Here is a 21,085-nt window from a genome sequence, read left to right as displayed (position 1 = left end):
CACCCCTGATCTCAAATGCCGCCTGGAGAAGGCTGGTCCTCCTCTCCTACTCGTCCTTTCCTTCCTGAAGGAGGACGAGAGGCCCAAGGCACCCCAGCTCCTCCCAGAAAGGCAGCCAGGGCTCTTTCCAGTGGAATTTGTCAGACGGATCCTGATTCTCCAACGTGAGCGGGCTCTAGGCTTCTGATTGTCGTTTTTCCAACCTTCCTGCCATCTTCATCTGACAAATATTCTGGAACACCTGCTCCTTGCCAGGCAGAAAGGGACAAACACAGCCTGTCTCTCTGTGTCCCTTCTCTGTCATTCTGGGAAGTGACGGGGGAGGAAGGTGATTCTTAAAATTAAAAAAAAAAGGAGGTCTGTGATTACCTAAGAATTTATTTACTTAGTCCATATACAAATACTTGAACAAAGTACAGACCTCATTAGTAAAATAAGTTGGATACAAAACAGGTCAGGGTACGTTCACCGGGTAAGACCTTCTAAATCCTGCAACCATACTTTTTAGGAATCAACAGTAAAAGAGAAGAGAAAATAAAATAGGAATTTGCTCGTGAACACATTAACTATCTCTGTTACAAACTGATAATATTGGTTGGCTCTTGGAAGGGGAATGGTATCCGGGGGACAGGAGTGGGAGGGAGACATTTCACAATAAATTCTTTGGAATATTTTAAATCCTGATAATATGAATAGATTGCTTATTTAAGAAATAAAGAAATACCATTTTTTAAAAAGCAAAAACAGAGAAAGAAAAAAACAGAGCAGTGAAATAATCCATGCTCTAGACCATACCAACAAGCGATTCCCCTAAAAGAAATGCCACCCCAATGATAACCCCATCCTATTCAGATTTTGGTGCCATTTACAAATAACTTTTCTACAGGGATCCACTCTTTCGGAGTTGCTGTGCTCTCTTATCGTGCTCCATTAGGCACAGACGAGAATGAATGGATAGTTAATCTTAGAGGAAGGAAGAGTGGTGAGGAAGAGGTGAGAGAGTTGACCCCAAACTGTTGTTTGTGACTTCACAGAATTCAGCGAAAGCAGAGCAGGAGGTGGGAGCAAAGGGACAGAACCATTGCTCCTCCAGTTGGCTTTCCTCAAATCAACTTTGAACGGGCCCCATCCTTGACCTGGCCTGTTCAGTCATCCATTGCTTTGGGCCTTGGAATGGAAGGCAGGGAGAGAATTTAAAAACAAGGAAAGGAAGAAAAAAGAACAAGAGGAGAGGGAAGAGGAAGAAGTCAGGGGCCTACAGGAAAGATGGACGCTCAGCGGTGGGGGTCAGAAATGCTAGGTCTCCCCTCGTCTAGCCTCCATTCACCTGCCTGACCCACCTGGAATCAAAGGGCGCTTGTAAAAGCCTGCAGGCTCATTCCTTAACCTTTGAAGACCCTCTCCTGCAGCAGCAAAGGTCAAGTGCTATGGCTGGTTCCCAGGCTTCTCTGGAGGCTCACACACCCCCAGTTGTGGGCTTCTCTGAGGCAGCTCCGTCCACCCCTGGGTGAGAGAGTGTGACCTGTGGAGAGGGAAAAAAAGACCTCTGGGGCGGGGGGGGGGGATATCCCCCAGAAAGAAATTTTCTTCTTTCCTTCTTCCTGGAACTGCCAGCTTCAAGGTGGCGTCACTCATGAGCTGCTTTCCATTTACAGATAAAAAGAGAGGGGAGAGGGGAGAGAGGGAGAGAAACAAGCACAGATGTGAATTACTGGGTAATGCTGAGTGGCTCCCCTACTGAGACTGTTGCCATGGCAACACACTCTGGTTATGGACCACTTTGGGAGGGGGTGCAAAGAATCGCAGGGAAACAGCACGAAAAACAGCAGTGTGAGTTTGGGGCTGGGCTTTCTGTATTTCTGGAAGCATTCTTTGTACAGATGCATTTTTTACCCCTGCCCCCTGGCTCTACCCCTGCATATTCAGCAGTCGTGGAGCGGGTCCAAAACTCTCACACTTTACAAAATGGAAGACATTTTCCCCATTTTCTTTTCCATACTTACATCTTTCCATCATTCAGAGTGCCCCTCTAAGCCGAAAGCAGGAGGCTGTAGGATGTTTTCTCCAAACATGCTTTATTATACTTGCATATTCAATATTGCTGTATTTAACTTTGCATCTATAATGTGGATCGACTAAATTCCCCGGGTCTATCACATTTATACTTTGGTGTGAGCCCTCTGAGCACTTTCCTTTGTTCTGTGCCTTCAGAACAAGGAGCTCTGTTTCCACACTGCCAAGAGCCTTGTCCAGTCTATGGGGGGCAGGGGTGGGAAGACGAGGGCAACCTCATTGTAGTCACAGATCTTAGACATGAAGAGGCCTAAATGAGAGCCTGGCCATCCAATCTACTCAGTGGCTGTCGGATTTCTTCTTGAATACTTCTAAGGATAGTTACCTCACTACTTCAGGAGAAGGTATTCAATTACTCAGCAATTTCCTGCTGAAAAAATGCTGCAAGTGCTGGTTATCGCATGGGTGGGACTGTTCTCTCATGCCATCAGTTCATCATATATTGAACACCCAGCGAGCGCCAGGCGCCCTGCATTTCATTTACTTCTCACGTGAATCCCGTTGAGGAGGGTACTATTATCCCCACTTTACAGATGAGAAAAGTGAGGTTCAGAGGAGGACAAGCCTGAAGCCACTCACCGAGCAAGTGGTAGAGCCGAGATTAGACCCCACTGTGTCTGACTCCAAAAGCCACGCCATTCTTCTGCCCCTTGCTGCCTCCTAGAGTCATAATGATGATGAAGAAGCCAGTTTGAACCAGCCGGAGGGGGAAGGAGAGATAGAAGGAGCCTGCCTCTGTCTGCCAGCCTCTGACCTGCTCGCAGAGCTGCAGTTTACGTGGTGTGGGTTGGAGCTCAATGTCACTGAGCAAATTATTGCCTTGGCAATTACATGCCTTCTCACCACCTCCCTCTTGCTAAACAGAGGAACAACGAGGATAGGCAAGAAGGAAGCATGGCAGGTGCCAGAGACCATTCACCCAGTCCTTAGTTTATGGTCCGACTTGAGAAGCTGGGCTTAGATAGATTATCCTTGAAGGTTATTGCCCTGTTACAGCAGATACTGGCAAATACAACAGTAATAACCACTAACCACCATTTATTGGGTGTTTAGATACATCAGGCACTATCTTAGATGCTTTATAGTCATGACTTCATATAACTGGTCACAAAGTTAAAGTGATTTGCCCAAGGGCCCATAGCTGGTAATGGCAGGACTTCGACCAACTGTCTGGTTTCAAATCCATGCTTTTTTCAACACTACGCACTGACTCCCTGAGTCATTGATCCATTTGACAAGTATTTATTGAGTACCTACTATGGCAGGCACTGCTTTGGGTGCTAGAGATACATCCATAAAGATCCTGGACCTCGTGGCCGGTGAGGGCGAGTGCTATGGAAAAAATAAAAGAAATATAAACAAACAAACAAACACAGAAGACAGAGCAGGACAAGAGGGCCAAGGAGAGCTGGGGCTAGGCAGGTGGGTCTGGTGATGCAAGCAAGTTCAACAGAGGTCAGGGTGGGCCCACTGAGCAGGTGAGATCAGAGCTAGCACTTGGTGAGAGACTTAGCCAGTGCCCTGTCAAAGGGAGAGAGTTCCAGACAGAAGGAGTAGGGCAATGGCCCCACAGTGGGAGCCTGTCTGGCTTGTTGGAGGAATAGGAAGCAGGCTGCTATGGCTGGTGGTAGGAGACGAGGCTGGGAAGACAGTGGAGGCAGGTGTGATGATTTGGGCTATTCCTGGGTGGGCCAGAAGCCTCTACAGGGTTCTGAGCAGGTGTAGCACTACTGGCCTTATGTTTCCAAAGGATCGCTCTGGTTGGTGTGTTGAGGGTAGAGTGTAGGGGTCAAGGATGGAAGCAAGGACACCTATTGGAGGCCACTACCATAATTCAGGGTGAGATGGTGGTAGCTCAGGGTTACAGCCACAGAGCTGATGAGCAGTGGCCAGATTCTGGATATATTTTGAGGAAGTAAGTGGGATTTCCTGACAGTCCAGACATAGAGTATAAGAGAAAGAGAGAAGTCAAGGATGACTTCAAGGTTTGGGGCCTGAACCAGCTGAGATGGGAAGGCTGTGGGTGGAGCAGGTGTGTGTGGAAGGGGGGCTAGGGGGGTGAGAAGCTCAGTTTTAGACATGTTGAGGTTGAGATGTCTATTAGCTTTGCAGAGATGTCAAGAAGGCCTTTGGGTGTACTTTGAACGTGGGAAATATTTTAGAACATCTATAAATACATATAACTTTTAAGATTTCAGGTGTTAGCTTCACTCATCAGGGGAACAAAAACAGATACCCACTTCTTGTTTCCCTTAAGATGCCTCATGGGGTAAGTGCCACAGTAGTCAGTACAGTGGACATTCCTGACCTGAGTGAGCAGGGAGACAGGAGGGAAGTAACCCAGAAGCCTGAGAGGAAGCTGGTCTAGGATTAGTAATTTTTGTTTCAGATAATCAGGAACTGACTGAATACATTCAAAGAAACTTTGTGCCTGAGAAATAAACTGAATTTGAAGTGAGTACTTTTCTGAACAGAGAATTCAAATCTCATGTATAGATCTGGAAATAAAAAGCCTGATTAACTTCACATTAGGTTAACAAAATTCTTGCGACCTAATCGTTAACTGGAAGTTAATCAGAGGGCCAAAAGGTGGAGTATTGGTAATTCTTCCCCTGAATTAAGAAGGAATGGGCAGCAGAGTGGTTCTTCTACCTGCTCCACACCAAATTTGTTTTAAAGTGTCACCAAATTTCTGGGCTCATCACTGCAAGTCTCAGCAGAAGGACAGGGCCATCATCGCATGGTCTTAACTCCCATTCAGAGAAGTCACCGCCTGCAGTGCCTTTCCTATGTGAGCTTGAGCTGCTCCACGTGCCTTTGATATCTTCACTTTTTGATGTATGGAAATGCATCTCATCCATTCAGATCTTGGGAAGTCACCAGCCAGGGCTGTGAAGTTTCGAGTATAAAATAATCATGGAGACGTTGAGAAAAGTGGCACCCTCTCAATCTGAGCAAAGTTCAAAAAGTTCATATAAAATCCAGGAATAGTGCTTCTTGGCAAGGCAGAGATGAGATGTCAATGCGACAGGCAAGACTCAAGCCTTATTGGAGAAAACTCAGTGCCTTGTCATGGAACCCACTGCAGACACCTTGACACTCTCATCTCTTTCTTCCTCTCGGGCCCTTGATTCTTTTCATGAAAGCTTTCATCATTATTGCCAACAGCATTTATGATTAAGTGCTGGAGTCTGTGTGCATTGAGATAAACAAAGACAGCCCAGGCCCTTGGGGCACTGGAAATCTTTTTTGGAGGAAGAATGGTAAGGAAACACTCCTATTACTTTGTCTTGGCCCTTTCACACACATCATCACAGTAGCTTCCCTGTACTGAAGAGTGACAGCCTTCATCACTGTGAGCCAGCTTAGAACATGGAAGTGGGTTTGCAGGCTCCTAAAGAACCAGGGGGCACTGCTGACGGAGGGTGATGAGTGTCAGACCACACACACACACACATAAACATAAAACCTTCCACTTGAATATCAAACGCCCACTGACATTACTACCATATTCAGAAACCAATGAAAACTGCTGCATTTGATAAGCATTATATATATACGCTTCCTATACTACAATGATAACTGTCTATCTGCATACCTGTTTCTTCAGCAGACTGAGTCCCTTAAAGACAAGGATGTGACCTTTCGACTTTATATCCACAGCAGGAGGCCCTAAGCCTGCTGCGTAGCATGTTCACAATAAACATTAAGTGACTGAATGAGGAAACTGAGGCACACGTCTTGTCCTTGGGATCCTTATGAGACCCAAGTCTGGAAACAAGCTCAGAATTTCCATGTGCAGACTAGTGCCTTTGCCAGCGGGTGGACGGAAGCATGTGCTCCAAGTTCTACAGGATCCACAAAGAATTTTTTCTAAGCTCATTTGTAATAAGGGGCCAAGGAGCCGCGTGTCTTTTTCCCCTGGACCCAGATTTGCATGCCTCTGACCAATGGATGCAGCACGTCCGCCATGGAGAGTGAGGCTCCCTCATCGTCTGTTTGGAACATCATAGCCCTGGCTGCTCCCCCCACGCTGCAGGAGAAATGTCAGCGAGGAGGGGAATGCTGCTGCCCTGGCAGACTGCATCCTACTCACTCTGCTCAGGGTCATGGTTTGAAATATCTCTAATTTTGTTTTCATAGCTTGTTAACCTTTTCCTTCCCAAAACAATGCCCGTGTTTGTTTTGGCTCCTCTCGAGCACTGAGGACGGGGCTGAGTTGGATGCACAAAAGCATTTTCCCCTTAATCTCATTACAAGGGCTCCTCAGTCTTGAATTCTTCCCAGGGCTCACTTGCTGTGAAGTGATTTCCTCTTGGAATCGTTTTCTCTTTGTGAAGCTGGGAGAGCAAGTATGTTTGGTTTTGTAGGAGAACAGGGAGAGAAAGCAAAGACAAAGGGAAAGAAAGCAAAAGCGAGTGATCCAGGGATGTACTGGGGAGTTCTAACAGAGAATGGACCCAACCTAAAATTTCGGCAACTTCTAGCCGTGATATCCAGACTCTAGTTTGAATGAGAATATGAGCTGAGCCCATTCTTCTTACTCTTGTTGTCTCTTATCACCTGAAGTTTATAAAATGTGTGACTAAAAGGGCCAGTGCTTTCATAGCTGGTATTTCCCATGTGTTTAGAGTATCTTATTTCACCCTTTTCTCTCCTTGAATGTCGTCCATCTGCCTCTCTGGCCACCCTGACTTGGTTCTCACAAGCATGTGACATTTCCACCATGTCACTTCTAAGCGTCCTGGACAAATTCACATTGAATTTTTATTCTCATGTTCTAATGTTTATCCTCAAATCTTGAAGAAATTTTAAATTCAACCAGTTTTTTGTTCGTTTTTGTATCCTTCTTCATGAAAATATTTCTTTTCTCTTTGAATCATTTCTGCAAATACAAAATTGAAGTGAAGGACAGAGGGGTCTGGAAAATGAATGCTGGAGCTGGAGAAACTAACAAATAACACCCACAAGAAACCAGTCTGCCGTGGCCTGAACCTTTCAAGTGAGCGAGGCACAGGGTGAAGCCGTGTCTTCCTACTGCAGGTGGTAGGAACAATTGTATATTGTGTCTAGATTGCACACACATAGCGTACAGAATGGACAAACGTGCCTTTGCCTTGTTCAGGCCCATGTTTACTTCCCATGTTAAACAGAGAAGTGACACAAAGTCCCCTCAAGAGGTGGCCTGGGCAGTGGTTAGAGCAGGTGCTCCCAGCAGCTTCTGGGGACCGAGCTCCAGTTCCTTCTCTTCTTAGCAAGTTACTTCCCCTTATCTAGAGGATGTCACTAAAAATACTACCTACCTCTCGGGGTACCAGATAGCATCCTTTCTTCTCCTCTTAAGCATTAATTTGGACATGAACTGAGAGAGAAGAAATATAAAACACAGTCCCTGCTCTTTAGTAGCTTAGAATCCAATAAACTTCACAATATAAAAGAAGAGGATACAGCAAATTCTTGACAGCATCTCCCATGTACTCATACATTCTCTCTGCCTATCTCTTTATTATATTTTCATGTAAAAATGCGTGTGGGTGAGGGAAGGCTCTGGGAGGCTTCGAGTCCTGGTCCTCCAGCAGCTTATCAATCACCATTAATCTTGGAGGCTCACAGCCCCCGTGCCCGTTTGCTGAAGAGGAGTGACTCATCCTGACTCCAACAGCTGTGCTGATAGTTAATTGAATTCCAGAGCTAACGTTTCTTCCTACCTACAGCAATTCTTCACAGCTCAGAGCTCAAGATTGCTCTAAGCAAAGCTGCTGTGTTTATGAGAGAGAGAGAGGATGCTTTTTTCAAGTGATGGAAAAGTCATGTTTATATGTAAGATTCTGTTTCTCTTTGACTTTCAGGCTTAGAACTTATGCAAACTTGGTCCAGGAGAAAATGGGCCAGACAGTTATCATGGCTGAAGATTGTTATTAGTGTCTTCCTATGAGGCAGAGGGCAATGACAGACCAGCCTCTCTACACCCTCAACATAGAGGGTGTAATCATCAAGCAGCTGGCCCCTTTTTGAATAGTACTTTATCCTCCCAGCAATGACCAAGGGCAGTAGTTATTTGCTAACTGCCTGGCTGCTGTTGAGAAGGACAAAAATTAATGCATGCATAGAGAATTTTATTGAGCAAAGAGTTATTTCTAGAGTCCCTTCACAACATGTGTATATTTCAAGAGGAACGTGACGATGCAAAGTGGGGAGGACGATTGTTTCTATTTGGAGCATCCAGTATCGGGAGATTGGGTGATTGTTCTGATGGAAGTCAGGCTGTCACAGATTAAGGAAGAGGCAGGTGGTGAATAGACGGAGGTAGCAGTAGATGATGCCTTCCAGTAGTTTAGCAAACTGTCTTAGAGATCATGTGCACACAAAAGCAAACGAACTTTGTGGGAGATTCCAAATTAGGCAGCGGGGTCTGGAAGAGAGACCCCGCCCAGGGTGGGAGCCTCTGCCCCCCTCCAGATGGTTCTTCAGAAACGCTGTTTTACAGGCAGTGGTTTCTCACATTGGTCATTTACTCATTCTCTCTGGTTCCTGGTTGTTCACCCGAGGCAAAATGACAACGCAGGTAAACTCCTCCAGGTCACCCCCGCTTGAAGTCCTCTTTGTTTCCAGCTAGGCCCCGGGTCACAGGACACAGCCTGCCCAGGCCCATCGGTTCAGGACCCAGCCCAGGCTGAGAGCTCGCCACATCAGGCAGCAGAAAGAAGCTTTAGGCCAGGAGAACAAGTGGGCAGTGGGGAGGCCAGTGTGGAGGGCCAGTCCTCGGTCCAGCAGACACCCAAAGCTGCAAGTCCTACACCCCTGCAGAAATGACTTAAGGGTCTCTCCCAGCTCTTAGTGCAGACAACTCCCTTTCTGACCATGGCCCTGAGGATCAGAGAAGGACAAATGTCTACACTGGCAGAAAGCTTAGTCATCTACATCTTCAACCTCTTTTTGTTACAGAAGTAAAATGTGACTCACGTGTTCATAGTAAAAACTCTGACTTGGATCCCTATCTTGACGTATTCTAAGCCCCCTCTCAAATTCCCCATAGGCCAGTAGTGTGCTGGGGATGGAGTGGGAGAGAGCTTGAGACAAGCTGACTTGGTTTGGCAACACTGGTCTTCTAGACACTTCTATCCAGTAGAATCCTTCCTTCTAATTTTGCAATAACTAGTTGCAGAAATTCATTCAAGAGATGCAGATTTCAGTCCTGGCTGATCAGCTAAAGTTCCTTTGGAAAGGTTCTTAACTCCGTTGGGTCTTGGTTTCTTCCCGTGAACAATCTAGAATAAGACTGGTAATAATAACAATAATAATAATAATAATAGTAATAATATCTGACTTGCCGAACTGTCTGGATTACCACGAGGGTCTAATGACATAATGAAGATGAAATCACTGGAAAAGTATAAAGTCCTCAAAGTAGGTAGTGTTATTGATGATAATAATTTCACTGCATTTTCCTCCCTTAAAAACAAACGACCAAACTCTATTTGTATGACTTTCACAAAAAAGACTCTGTCTGACCTTTACACTCTGGGTCATTTACACCTCACATGCATTTACCACCTGCTGTACATAAAGAGACCACAGTTATCAGAAATTGGGGTTGAATCCTGACTCTGATGTTCACCTTTGGTGGGACCTAGTCAAATGACTCCCCCCGCCCTGAGTTTCTGTTGTTCCCCTGTAACATGGATGTAATGATTCAGAGATGGAGGGGTTTTGCCTTGCAGAGGGTACGTGCTAAATTATTACAATAGCATCACAATCATCACATGAGAGTTTGATGTGCATGTAACGTGTGTTTGAACCTGCTCATGGGTTTCCTCGCTTGGCATTCTGTAATTTAAGCCTGTCTTGTCTTCCAACCCTTAGTCACGCCGGCCGTTTCCCACACTCTGCTCAAACCTACCAACTGGCTGCTTCTCTACATGCCCAGTGCTTCCTCTGTGACTTGGGTCACCTTCCTTCCACTGCCAGGAATGCCTTCCCTTTTCTACGCCTGCATTTCCAGCTCTTTGACCCTGTTGGACCCTGTTGGACTGGTCCATGGTGACCTCCCAAGGTCCAAACCCTGCCGAACGTCTGAGGCCTGTGTACCTGCTCCTCCTTGAGGATTTCCTTGAGCTTCTCAGCAAAAGACGCCCCTTCACTCTCAGGGTTTCTGTGGCTCCTCTTCCGAATTTCTTTTACGTTTCACTTCCTGCCTTATGTTTGGGATATTCACGGGCTTGTCTTCTCTTTACTCTAAACAGTGGCTGAATGAATGGACCAGTGTGTTGCCTTGGAGTCATTGATTTCTGTTTGTAGCTGCCTCCATGATTAGATTATATGGTCTTAACAGGCAGGGACCACATCTCATCCACGAATATAATTCAATTAACCAACACATTTGAGGATGCACTCTGACGTGGCCCTGGATAAGGTGCTTCAGGGGGTGGGGACAGAGTCTGTGAGGCACATCCTGTCCTGAAGCTCACAAGCTAGTTAGTAAGTCAAGACAAAAAACGCATGGAGAAAACAACCCAAATATATGCAAATAGGGGAAAGGATGAAAAAGAAAATTATTGTATTCGTGAGATACATTACTCAGCAATAAAAATTGATGAGACTATACAATCAGCATTGATGAATCTCAGAAAAATTACGTTGAGCGAAAGAAACCAGACACAAAAGATCCTTTGCTTCCATTTGTATGCTGTTCTAGAAGAGGAAACACTAAGCTATGATGATAGATGTCTGATCAGTGTTTGTCTGGGCTCTCTGAGTGGGTGGTGGAGTACTGATGGAGGCAAAGGGCGCACTGGAACCTTCTGAAGTGGTGGGATGTTTCATCCTCTTGGGGTGGTGGTTACGCGTAGAGGTGTCATCAAACTGTATACACTTTAATTCTATGCGTTTTGTTGTAGGTAGATTTAGAGCAATTAAGTTGGTTTAAAAATGAATAGAGAACTAAATAGTACTTTACAATGGAAATAACAGGTCAAAATAACAATGGGAGAAACATAGCAAGTCATCATTAATAGTAGAATTTAATTATATAGACAATAATTGCATTGAAGTTTCGGAGGAAGGCACCTTCCCTTCAGGCCATCGTGGTTTTTAATGCAGGGATTTGAGAAGAATCTCAAGGATGATAAAGGGAAGGAAGAGTGTGCAGCTGGTGGGACATCTTATGCTCCTTTTGTATTGACCACAGCCCTGGTCATAGACCTAGAACCCCAGAAAGCACTTCAATAATTTTCTAGTAGATACATCAGCCCAAAACAAAGAGTTCTTTCACCCTCTGTTCAGGAAGTGTAGACACACGCCAAGCCAGGGCCACGTACACACACAGGTTTGGGGGCACTTCACGTCTCTGCCGCTTTGCCCAAGCTGTTCCCTCTGCCTAAAATTCCCTCCCTCCCTCTTCTGTGCCTGGAGAAACCTGTTCATTCCTCCTCTTCCTTGGAGTCTTTAAGGACCTGCCCCTCCTGTCCCTCCAGGCAGGGTTGTCTCTCCCTGGGTCTGGCTCCCTTAGTGACTAATTCATCGGGCTTCCCTAATGCTTTCCTGTCCTCCTGTGCTTAGCAGTCTCCCATGCGTCTGTGAGCAGTTCCTAACTTGGGGCTTGCCAAGTAACCAGTAACTTTTCTAAATAGAGTCATTTTTTAAAAAATGTGTACAAAAGGCAACACTACACATTCAGGACTGGCTAAAGGCCAGCCTAGTTTCATTTTCATTCCAACCTCTGCTACCTGGTGGGGTACTCAGTCCCTCCAACTGTCCACCTTTGCAGGGAGGCTGGATCCTGTGTGTTCCTGACCCTCAGCTGGCCAATGACTCACAGGAGCAGTTCTCTAGAAGATTCTCTGAGTGCCCAGCATCAAGAAGCCAGAGGCTGTGAATTGTGGGGCACGCCTGTCTGCAGTAGTAAATTGCAGGTGGTAAATTTCCATACGGTAAATGCTTCTGCCAAGGAGCCCTGGCTGCCTTGGGACGGGAGGCTGGAAGAGGGGTAATTGCTCACAGAATCAGAGGCTATCTAATGGTAGAAGAATCTAAAATAATCATCGAGTCCAACAGATGGGCCGACTGAGTTTACAAAGGTGAAACGATAGTCTTACTCCAGGGACCTTAAAGAATGAACTGAGAAGCGAAAGAAATCTTTTTTGTCCTCCTCTAAACACAGAGGGTGGTGAGGGAAAAAATAAATCAATCAAAGTCACTGGAACAGAACCCATCAGTAAGGAAAGACATGCTATTTTCAGGTTTCTAAAAGGATATTAGTAACAGTCAGGGGGGAACAAACCCACATGAAAACGGCACTTGATAAAGGCCTTTTGAAAGCAGATAAAGGTGTGTTTTCCTGCCTTGTGGCCTTGAGCCTTTTCACTCTGCCTTGTCCAGCTGGGTTTGGAGATTGAGGTCTGGGAGGGTGATTGTGTATTTGTTCCAACTGATACTGGAGTTGTTTGCTTTGAACAATGTGACTTTGTTCCTTTGTTGGATGTGACCAGCAGCATGGCTGTTGCTTAGGGAAGGAACAAACGCATTAGGAACGAGCTGAAAGTAAAATGATGTTCTGTATGTTGCGTGTTGGTGCAACTGCTGTGGTGTGGCCACGGCAGCCTAGTGTGGCTCTCAAGATGGGATTCAGCAGATGCTTCCAAGGATTTCCTTTCCAACACCACCCTGAGGCGTATGCACTGGCCCTGGGTTATTTCCAGGAAGGTGCTCAGAGCAATTTATCAGAAGCCAGAAAAGAGAGCCTCACAGTATTTAAAAATCATTTGCAATTTGCTTCCCCCAGAAGAGGGGATCCACTTGCTGCATTCTGAAGGGCAAGAGGCTTGCAAGCTGAGAGCCCCGGCTGGTGTGCGCCACAGCTATGGGAAGTGCACCTACTGTGTTCCAGGCACTGCACTCAACATTGCAAACACTGCCTCCGCATTACCTAGTTCAAACATCTGGGTAGCATCCTTGGCATCGTGGTACTAGCTTGAAATTGGCCATCATGGAAGTATTGACACCGTGGAAATTGGCAAATGCTATAAAAGCAGAAATGTCTTTTTGTTTGGTTGGTTTCTCCAGAGCTGGTTGTTCAACATTTACGAGCACGCCACTGGATAGCTAGTCTTCTTACCCCAGTTTACAGATGAGAAATGGAGGGCTTGAGTAACCTGTCAGAGGGGTCACACAGGTGTCAAACTCAAGTCATCCAAAGACAAAGGCTTCTGCTGAGAGATCCTGCAGTGTGCTTTTGGCTCCTAGGAGAACAATTAGACTGGGCGGGGCCCGAGGGGAGGGGTGGGAAAGGAATGTTGCCTTCTGAATTCACAGGAAGAGTGAGGGGAAGCGATTCCCTAGGACAGGTCACCTGTCACAGGTATGCGGGACTCAAACAACAAGAATTTGCTCAGAGACTTCCTGGCAGCCTGAGGAGCTACTGGGGGAAAGAGATAAAAGCGACCTTTCTGAAATAGGTCCTGGGAGGGGCCCAGGTGGGCCTGCTGGCTGCTCTGAGGCCAGTCCTGAGAGAGTTGGAGGTGGGGGAGGGGCAGGAAGCCCGGGGAATCCTGGAGACCAGACCCATGGAACCTGCTCTGAAGCACCCCCAGGAGCCGAGAGGCCATGCTCAGGGCCCTGGGAGAAGTGACGGTGGTCTGGCTCCAGCACACTACCCTCACTGCACTGCCCAGGGACCAGCCTTCCTGGCTTCTGGGTTTTTCCCTTTCCTCTTTGGGACAAGTAACCATGGGCACTCTAAGTACTTTGGCCATTCCTGAGGTCACCAAGCTCTCAGCAAGGAGCGGGGAGGTTAAGGTTTTCGTGTGTCTGGAGTACCTCCTCCACATGCCCAACACTCTGGTTTGCGCACCTCAGACCTCCGTGCTGGCTGGGGCAGGGCTGCGGGCGGCAGGGTGTCAGGAAACTGTACCATAGATGGTTGAAAGTCTGCACAGAGAGGACTCTGGGACGTGGACAACATGGGTGTGATCACCAACATGGACTTGTGACACTTGATGTGGGGAGGAGGGAGTGAAGTTGGGGGAGATGGGGGATGTTAGGAGAACACGCATGTCCTGGGGGAGGAAGGGGTGGGAAAGATTTGCAGGGACTCTTCAGCATCACTGATAGCTGATCCAGTGGGGAGAAGGAGCCACCTCTTTTGTCCCTTGCATCTCCTTCCTCCCGCTGCCGACAGGATCCCCTGTCTCTTCCTTTCCCGCTTACTTGTGCTCAAAGACAGATAGCGGCTGCCGAAGCTGATTGGCAAGTTTGTATGACTTTTCTGCCATGGAGACCCCAAATCATCTCGGGGGCCTCCTTGGACATCCAGGGCATATGTGTGTGATATCTGCTTTCAACTCAGAACTGGGCTCTAGAAAACCCAGACTTGGGTCACAGAGAGAAATCGCTATATTTCCAATAAAGCCTGTGACAAATACAAAATGCTATAGAAACACTGTTTAGCACCATTTTGCCCTTCCTTGTGTAAATCAGAACAGCCGCGGGTACCATTATAAATTGCCTCTCGTTGTGCATCAATAAACTTTACAAGATAATGGAGATGGAGTAGTGATGTTGTCGGAGGTTTTTTTCCCTTCCTTCTTAACTTTCTAAATCTTTCCTGGCTTTGTGGCATTGCTGCCTAGCACAGTAGTAAATGATGTATGAAATGAAGTATGGCTTCCCCCCAGCCAAGCAGTGGCTTTACCATCATTGCTCCAATATTTATTATTGGGAGTCGTGTTTGGGTTGGACACAGTCAGATAAGCCTGCCGAAGTTAAAAAAAAAAAATTAGACCAAGGAGGAAGGTGGGGAAGAAAGAGAAAAGCAAGAAAGACGTGTGTAATAAGAAAACTAGACTGGGTCTATATTACCAAAATATTGGTTTGATCGTCTCTTCCCGAATGTTTTAGGATTGTCCAAACACAGAGAGGAGGCCTTCTCGACTGTTGTTCTGCCCCCTCCTCTGTGGGGCTCCCTCCTTCCACCTTGTTCTTTCGGCAGTCTCCTCAGATGGCTGTTTGCATCTGGGGCAAACACACGTAGACCCGGTTGTGTTCATTGTTTAGCAAAATAGCATGAAAATGTGTAACTATCTGTGAAGATACAGGAAAAATGCCATTTTTCCACAGGGCTTCCCCCATTAATGGTTCATCCACAGTGATTCCTGCCCTTTCAGTTCTTCTGATCTTCCTGCATTTGTTGCCCATGACCAAATAATTAGCCTCTTGTCATAGTTTGTCCATTCTCTAAGTATCTAGATATAAAACTTAGCTCATATCTGTGTCAGCATATAATGTCGTCTCTTGTTCCCTAATTATTTCTGGAAGGACTTTTGGCTCCACAGTCCGAGTTCAATACCAGCTTTTCTTCTGACTAGTTGTGTAACCTGAAAAAATTTACTTCCCTTCCCTGTGCCTAGATTTCTTCTGTGCAAAAGCATATTGTAACATGTAATATATTTCAAAAGTTATTTTTTATATTACTGCAAATATGGGTGCCTCCCCCCTCCCAACCCCGTGCAGACTGTGAGTTTCATGAAGTCGAGAATCATTTTGCATATTTTTTATATCAGTTGTAGAATCAAGCCCAATGTTGGATGTTTGTTGATTGACAAGCAGTTTCTCCAGCTTGGAAATAATGAAAATTATTTCCAAAACTCTCTTTTTTCCTGTCGGTTTGGGTTTTAGCCAGCGCATTCTTATAAGCCAAACAATTACGAGAGTTACTAGAAGCAACACAAAATATGTTCCCAAGTTCAATAAGCAAAAGCAATAGATCTAAATGACAAGCTCCATGTACCAAGAGAAGCCACCCATTCATCTTTCCGTGGGATCAATTTGGGGCAGATGTGATTTCACTTTTCTTGTAAAACAAGCAGTGATTTTGTGTTCCATATAATGGATGTATTCTATTTCTACATGTTGAATCAACATGGGCTTTACCTGAGTTTACTAATAATAGCTACATTTATTGAGTGCCTACTATGCAGTGATGTGCTGATAAACAGGCTCCCGGCAAAGATAAGCTATCAGGAAAAAAATCAGCCCTCTGTGTAGCATTTGCTGATTTCCGTGGAGGAAATACTCTCGCCATGGCCAGTTTTAAGCACCAACCTGACATGACTGAACACACAGTCAGCCCTCACCTGCCAGCAGGAGCCACTCCCACCACCTCCCCTACTGTGGCTGGTGCTATATGTGTGTTAGCAATAATATTTTCCTACAGGGAAGATATCGTTGTTCCCATTCTGCTGATGAGGAAACAGCCTTGGAAAATACTTTGCCCCAAATCGCAAAGTTCGTAAGAGGAGACTCAGGACTTAAGCCGAGGTCCACCTGGCTCCCAACCCCGCTGTCCTTCCAGGACAGTCCATTTCTCTGCCACACCGCTGTGTAAGAATGACCAACCCTGGTGGCCCACCAGTCACAGATTCTGGCAGGCCTGGGGGAGCAGGACTGGGTCCAGACAGAGATCCATGACTGCCAAGAACCCCAAGCCCAACCTTGAGAGACGTGAGCTTTCTCGCAACATATGAGATGGGTGCCTGCTGGGTTAGTAGGGCGGCTGTTACCTTGTTTAGTTCTGGCAGTTTCCACATGACGTTATCAACTTGACCACGAGGTGCCTACTAAGTGTCTAGGGGCACCACGGACTGTCCGAGTGTCGGGAGGAGAGTGTGGGAAGAGGCCCTCCTTGCAGAAGGGGCTGAAAGGGACACGGGTACTCTTGCCTTTCCATCAGCTGATGGCCAGTGTATTATGTCGGCTGTCAACGATCCTGTTGTGTGACCAGAAAGGGCATTTGGGGCACATCCCTAAGGGGTTTCAAATAACTCCTGCAGGTTAGGGTTCTTCCTTCTGGTAACTCCAGGTCTGCCAACTTCTCCATGTCTTTAAAAGCATGGACAACAGTAGTTATCTCTTTAACCTGGGGATTAATTAACCCTGGGGGATTAACGAATTAACATCTGCGAAGGCTATAAAACCCACAGATACATTGTACTTTTATTTTCCTCCTGTGACTTCCTTTCCTGGGCATTGCACCTTCTATCATAAGACCCAGATGTAACCAAAGCAAACGAAATAATTGCTTTCCACTCTTATCGCCATCTTAAAGGGGTCCTTGTTATGAAATAATGATAACAACAAAAATAATAATACTTTGTGTTGAGGTAACATCTTTCTTCTGAGGAGCTCAAAGCACCTTGCAGACACAGGAAAAGTTGTCAACAGACAATTTATAGGGAAAAAAATTGACTCATGTTTTAAGAAGTTACTCTGTGGGGGATAATGGTTCTGTTATTTTCACAAATTGGCTGGCAAACACGATATCTATTTCTGGTCCAAAACAGGAATAAAAACACCAAGTGGGAGGGAAGCGAGGGGACATGGGGTGACCGAGGAGATCAAGAGGCCCTTCTCCTGGTCAGGTACCTGAACACAGTCTAGACACAGTCTGGGACAACTCTGACCTCAAGTGACCCTGTGACAAAAGGCTGCTCATCAGCCTGGACAATTAATGCAAAGGGCCCACTGCCTGCTGTCTAGACCTTCCTTGGGCTTCTCTCTAGGGTCCAGATGGAGCCTTCTGGGTCATCTCAGCAGATGCTCAGAAGGAGGGTGAGGCTGGGACCCCGCCCTAGAGTACCTCTCCTAAATGAACTGTCGGCCCCTCCCCACCTCTTAAACGCTTCCCTCCCCTCAGATCCCCGTGCCCTCACGGTCAACCTCCCAGTACTCACCCCAAATCCACGAGCTTGGACAACCAGCTGCAGGTGACTTTGACTGAGTCATAGGAAATCATCAGGCAAAGGCATTTACGGAGAGGCCACTCTGCAAAGCCCAGCACTGGGTGATAGGGGTGCGGAAGGAATGGAAGGGGAGAAACATTGTTGAGGTAATTGGTGAGCAACGTGCCAGGTTTATCACATGTACTATCTCATTTGATCCTCATCCAAAACCCAGTGATAGAGACATGTCATCCCTCTCAGATGAAAAAGTCAAGTCTCAGAGAGGTTAAGTAATTTGTCAAAGGCCACACAGTTATTGTGTGGCAGAACCAGGATTAAAATCCAAGGCAGTTTGGTCTTTCCACTTCAATAAGAAGTTTGAGAGAGGAGTGGCGAGTAGGCTGGGATTGCTGGCAAGAGAGGCCATTGCCTGAAAGATCATAGTCAGGAGTTGCAGGTGGAGAAACTGCACAGACCTGGGTGTTTGAGCACCAACATTCCAGCAGCGATGAGCAGAATGGACTGCCTCGGGGAGAGAGATTGGGAACAGGGAAGTCGGCTGTGTGTCTCCGGATGAGAGATGATGGAGCAGGTTTCACACAGACAAACGGGGCAGGAGACGGAGTCTGAGGGTCACTGTATGGAGAGAACTTTGTGGATGGATTGTCTGGGGGGATAAAAGAGAGAAGGTGTCAAGGATGACCCAGGGCAGCGGGTCTTCATCTTTGTTGAGCCCAGAAGCTCTTTGATATTCACATGAAATGCACACAGCCCACTCACAAACACTGACTTCTGTTCAAGGGCTCGCTGGTTCCAGGTTAGGGATCCTTGCTTTGGGAAGGAGCCTAATAGAGGAGAAACATCGGGACCCTATATTTTTGGCTTGGAGGGTTGTCAAGACAGTTGTACATTTATTTTCAAAGAAGAGGAAAGATGTCTTAAATTAGAAATTGAAAATCTTACTTGTTTTTAATATAAAGGAGGGATCTCTTTCCTTTTCTGTTTATCTTCTGCAAATCCAGTAGCAGGACAGTCACAGACACTACTCAAAGCCACTTGACAAACCCACAAATTCTCCTAGGCTAGAGATGACTATTTGCAAAAAGGATACAAATCCCAGCCACTGGAGGTAAAACACTTGGGGACAAAGGTCAAAAATGAGGAGCATAGTGTGGGTCCAAAGACGCTCTGGAAAATCTCGTCTCGGACACTCCAGGAATGCAAAGCCGTAATGTAGCCAAGAAAGATGTGTGCGTTCAGGATATGGAGTGTGTTTGCAAATCTGGGCAGTTCCCTAAGAAAACGCCACTTAAGTATACGAGAAAGATACAGGAGGGGCAGAGCTAGTTTGGGAAGAGAGATGCGCTTGGATGTGTCTGGTGAGTACCAGCCTACCCTTCCCGCAGAGAAAGGGGGAAAGACAAAGGAAAGCAAGAAAAGCTAAGAGGCCCGGACAGGAAGACAAGAAAGATGCTCAGCAGCAGTTTCTCTCTATGTAGACGAGAAATGAAAAGTCCTCAAATCCCACTTTGAACCACTTTGCTTCCCCCAGTTCAAGGTTGACACTGCCTGGGCAAGCTTGGGGCAGCGCTGCTCATGTGAGTGTCACCCAGGCACCAGCCCCACTGTCCTCCCAGGGGACTCAAATCCAGGAGTGGAGAAGGGCAGCTGAGCCCATAGGGACTGCCCCTACCCCAACCCCGCAATCCGTCCATTCACTTCTGCTGGAGACCCTCCTTTCCCAGTGCTTCCCTTGGCATTTTCTACCTAAACGACAGGCCGACCCAACAGTTTATTTCTCCAGCGCTTCATCTGGGTGGATGGGCCTTAACGAGGGAGAGTTTGGTGCGGATGGGAAGATGAGGCTGATCAATGACTCTCAACACCTTTCCAGCTCCGTGCTCCACGCAGCTGTGTACGTGAGAGAAAAACAGGATGTGTGAGTGTGCGCATGCACATGTATATGTGTGCAAACAATCAGAGTGGGCGAGGATCAGAGGCTTTCATCACTGAAATGAAGAGTTCCTGTTTATAAACATTTGCTCACTGTTTGTATATGTGGGAGAAATTAACCACAAAACATGACCCACAACTTCAGGCCCTCCATTTTCACATCCTTCGCACTGCGTACACTTTCTTTCTCTACCTGAAAGCCACTGAGTAGACAATAATTTCTCTACATGGGAACCATAACCAAAGGGAGGTGTGCACTGAGAACGCTCCTCTGCACAGGGCTGAGGGCTGTAGAGATCTTCCCCTGGTGATTGCTGACCTTTGGGGCGAACTCTGGGAAAGTGGGCAGATGGACAGAATTCACGCCCCTCTGGGTTAAATAGGCCTGTAGACCAGCCCTCTCTCCAGCCCTTTCCTACCCCCCAGCTACTGGATGAGATGTTTTGTAGGATGGGGGCAACTGCATGTTGGCTATCTGATGAGAGTTACAATGGCTTAAGGCATCACTCCTTCCAGACCTTCTTGAAGCCCCCAAAACACTTTGAGATCCTAAACAAATGTATCTCAATGGAATTTGAGGCACCGTCTTGGGCAGGGAGTAAAGCTCTCATTGGTAGGAAGAGAAGGACAGAGCCCCAAGTGAGGCTACCTGATTGGGGCCCTTAGCACCTGTAGATGGTGCCACTTAGGCACTGATTCCTCTCCGGGCCAGCCCCACTGCTTTCCTCAAACCAGCTCTTTCCCCCCTCCCCCTGCCCCCATCTCATTGACTTTACATAGAGACTGGCCTCACACTCACCATAACAGAACTTGGCACGTTTGACCAAATAATCCCAAACTAGGGCTGCTTTTCTAGAAACTTTTATTGACATGGCGCTCCTTAGACCAAGAGTGTTTAATTGGGACATACTAAAAATAACAAAAGCCAAGAGACATGGAACATTTACTTCATGCCAGAGCTGGTGCTAAGTATTTTACATGTATTATTTCATCTTGTCCTTAAAACAGCCCTATGAGAGAGATACTGTTATGGTCCCCCTTTTATAACTGAGAGAACTGAAGCTTGGAGAAGTTAAGTAACTTGCTTGAAGTCACACAGCCAGTCAGTGGCAGAGCCGGGACTTAACTGAGTCTGATTCCAAAACTCCTGCTTGCATCCTCTCCACTGTACACAAAAATATCATTTTCTGGAAGGTTCCACGTCTTTCCCGCCTTCAGTCCTAAGGAACAGGAGAGAAAAGCCTCTTCCATGGCAGAGTGAGCCTGGAAGACACAGAGGTACAAAAACGCACAGCAAAAGGAAACTAGTGGTGTCAGCGAAGGGTCGAGAACCTCAAACCACTCAG

The 21,085-nt window shown here is 46.6% G+C and overlaps 1 long non-coding RNA gene across 1 annotated transcript in view; it reads left to right on the top strand.

The window, feature by feature from the left end:
* Nucleotides 1-21,085, top strand: part of LOC139074929 (uncharacterized) — a 74,427-nt gene that overhangs the window by 12,782 nt on the left and 40,560 nt on the right. The gene's annotated exons all lie outside the window — the stretch shown is intronic.

Source organism: Equus przewalskii, chromosome 1 (assembly GCF_037783145.1).
Source record: "Equus przewalskii isolate Varuska chromosome 1, EquPr2, whole genome shotgun sequence".
Taxonomy (NCBI): Eukaryota; Metazoa; Chordata; class Mammalia; order Perissodactyla; family Equidae; genus Equus; species Equus przewalskii.
The sequence above is the reverse complement of the archived record's forward strand: the minus strand, read 5'-3'. Positions and strand labels throughout refer to the sequence as shown.